This window comes from Oryctolagus cuniculus, chromosome 1, assembly GCF_051225735.1.
Source record: "Oryctolagus cuniculus isolate XC-2025 breed Fujian yellow rabbit chromosome 1, ASM5122573v1, whole genome shotgun sequence".
In the NCBI taxonomy this organism is placed as follows: Eukaryota; Metazoa; Chordata; class Mammalia; order Lagomorpha; family Leporidae; genus Oryctolagus; species Oryctolagus cuniculus.
The window spans coordinates 88,227,152-88,229,985 of NC_142867.1; the positions used below are offsets into that span (position 1 = coordinate 88,227,152).

The 2,834-nt window shown below is 36.1% G+C and overlaps 1 long non-coding RNA gene across 1 annotated transcript; it reads left to right on the forward strand.

Moving 5' to 3' along the window:
* Positions 1-410: 410 nt before the first annotated feature.
* LOC103349647 (uncharacterized) lies at positions 411-2,212 on the forward strand. Its single transcript, XR_007909659.2, has 3 exons — positions 411-709; positions 1,132-1,195; positions 2,039-2,212. It is a non-coding gene; the product is annotated as an uncharacterized LOC103349647 (long non-coding RNA).
* Positions 2,213-2,834: the final 622 nt, after the last annotated feature.

Genomic DNA, 2,834 nt, shown 5'->3' on the forward strand with positions numbered 1-2,834 from the left:
TGTTTCTGTGTGGTTGCTAGAAGTGACTTGCATATTCATAGGATTATCTCCAAATAAACTATTGATTTAAGTAATTCAAACATATTAAGAACAAAAACTCAGTTTAGTGAACAATTTCAGTTCTAGAACATGAATATTGATGTTCAATGCTTGTTTGGAATAGATGACTGCCTGTCTCTCAAAGCATCATCTATAAATAGTAGGTCTGCAATCTGACTTTTAGTAAAGGTTATATAGCAGATACCCCAGGATTGCATTTTTCTGGGAAGAACATGGCATCCGGAGATCCTGTATAGTCTATAAAAGGGTTATCTTTATGCTTTCATAATCAGATGAGAAGGGTTGATTTAAAGTGTTCCTAAAATACTGCAGAGAGCTAATGAAGTTATTTGACTGCACAGATAGTGTTTCCCTTCCTTGTGGAGGAGGTTTAAGGTACAGGTATAGACAGAATCACATGTAAAGTGTTATGATAGCATAGTGAAATGATAGCTCCTAAAATATTCTACTACAGCATTTATTTGAAGTGTAATCTGAGATTTCCACTGTACTAAGTTACAAGGGTTACAAGGCTGCTTTTTTTTAGTATCTGATTCATTTGGATGGAGGACTGAGTGTGAATACTCTACATGGTTATGGGCTTCTATTTTCCCACTTTATATTGAATGGATATGAAGACTTTAAAATAAGATTTTCTGTCTGCACAGAGGTAATTTTCCTGTTTTTCCTTTTGGGTGTTTTTGATTTTGCTTTATGACTGCCACTTGAAAACTGATAGATTTATTTCTAAGGCATCCTCTTTGATCTGCAAAGAAAAATTTCTTACTGCCTCAGGAGCTTAGTTGCCTTCGTCTTTTTAAACTTAAATCCTTTTTTATTCTCTATCATCAGATCACCCTCAAAGTCCTGCACTGGACTCTGAGCTCGTTTTATTGCTGTTTGGATTAGAAACAGCCTTTAAGAACCTCCTGCTGCAAACTTCCATGTGAGCTCAGACTTCTTTTCACTTGGCTCCTGTAGTAAAGAAAAATTTGGAGAATCTCTTTGTTTCCCTTCCAAATTCTGTTCCAAGGTCTTATGAATATTAACACTTAGCTTTTTTTTTGTTTTTTGTTTTTTGTTTTTTTTTAGGATCCGTTGCTACTACTTAGAAGCCTAATAAATCCCAGAGATGCAAATAATGATCACTTAATGAGTAAGTACATTTAATTACAATCAATTAGAAGAAGATAAATGACAATAAATCCATTTGGTATTCTTTCAAATATATCCTGAGGTTTTGACATGTTTATTTATATTCCTCCTGAATTTCTATCACTTTAGACCACTTTTATATGAAGGGAAGAACCAAATGGATTTTTTCTTTTTCTCCCCACATAAGTGTGTGTTTTCATAGACAGTGAGGATGACAGTTCAGCCAAATCAATTCTTACTGAAACTGACCAGATACCCAATAAAAACACAGTGAAAACAATTTCTAGCAAAAATAATGTAGCTTATGTATTGGACCTCGAGATTTTCCACTGCATTATTGGAATCTGCAATTTCTTGGGTGTGTTGAGAACATTAATGATTTAGCAGATAGAGGCAATAGAAGTCAGTGTTTGAATTCTTTCCTATTCCATCTTTAGAAGCCATTCTTCTACACTGATAGTTTTTGCATGAGAAAAGCAGATATTGTATTTGCCTCCCTCCCCTTTTATTCATGCCCTATAAAGAGAAGTGTGGTTCTGGGTTTAGTTTATTTCCAGGGCACTCATTATGCCACAATTTTTCTAAAAAGGATCTCAATCTTAGAGTTATACATAAGCATTTATGATAAAATTATTCTCTCTTCCACTGACTCATGCTTAATATCATATTAACATGGCAGTTTCCAAAAGTAGGGTTTAGGCACTGCAGGCCAAAGCACAGTAATCTTTTATGCTGCTAATACTGATGTAAAGGATATTTCTATATAGTCAATCAAACTCTAGAGTTTTAAAATAAGAGAATGAATCAAATATTTCTCTGATAATGTTTCTCTGCTTTGTTCTAGTTACTTTATGAAAGTGTCTCCATTGGGGATTTTGGAGAGAAGAGGGATGACGTTGTCAAGGAAGAGCTCCAATATTCCTGTGTCCATGACTTAGTAACCTCTTGATAGCATGCCTTAATAGTATCCTATCACAGTGTGATTTATTAAACAGTAGTATGAGCTTATAATTCTTTATAACTGGATTGAAAGTGGTTATTAATAGATATGATCACTTAGGATTGGTTGATGTTATTGGTCACATTTTCTAAATTATAATGATGGATTTTGTTCAGGCTATTGCAATAAGGAGAACATCCAGATCCAAAAATCACTGACTTAGCAGGATGGTTTTGCCTTTGATTGTTTTTTAAAAATTTATGTATTTTCTTTGAAAGGCAGAAAGAGAGAGAGAGAGAGAGGGAGAAAAAGAGATGGATCTTGCATCTGCTGGTTCAATCCCAAATGGCTGCAATAGCTGGGGCTGGTCAGGCCGAAGCCAGGAGCCAGGAGCTTCTTCAGCTCTCCTCGTGGATACCCAGGCCCAAGCATTTAGGCCATCTTCCACTGCTTTCCCAGGTGCATCAGCAGGGAACTGCATTGCAAGTGGAACAGCTGGGACTCAAACCAGTGCCTGTACGGGATGCTGGCACTGCAGGCAGAGGTTTAGCCTTTTATGCCACAGCAGTGGCCTCTTTGCCTTAGATTTTTATATGGAAGGATAAACAAATGGCAGGTGGGGTGATTTATATTTTGGGTTATTTTCATCGAAGAGGCAGCCAATTATCTGAATAGAAAGTGTTTTTCTCTGTGCTTAGCT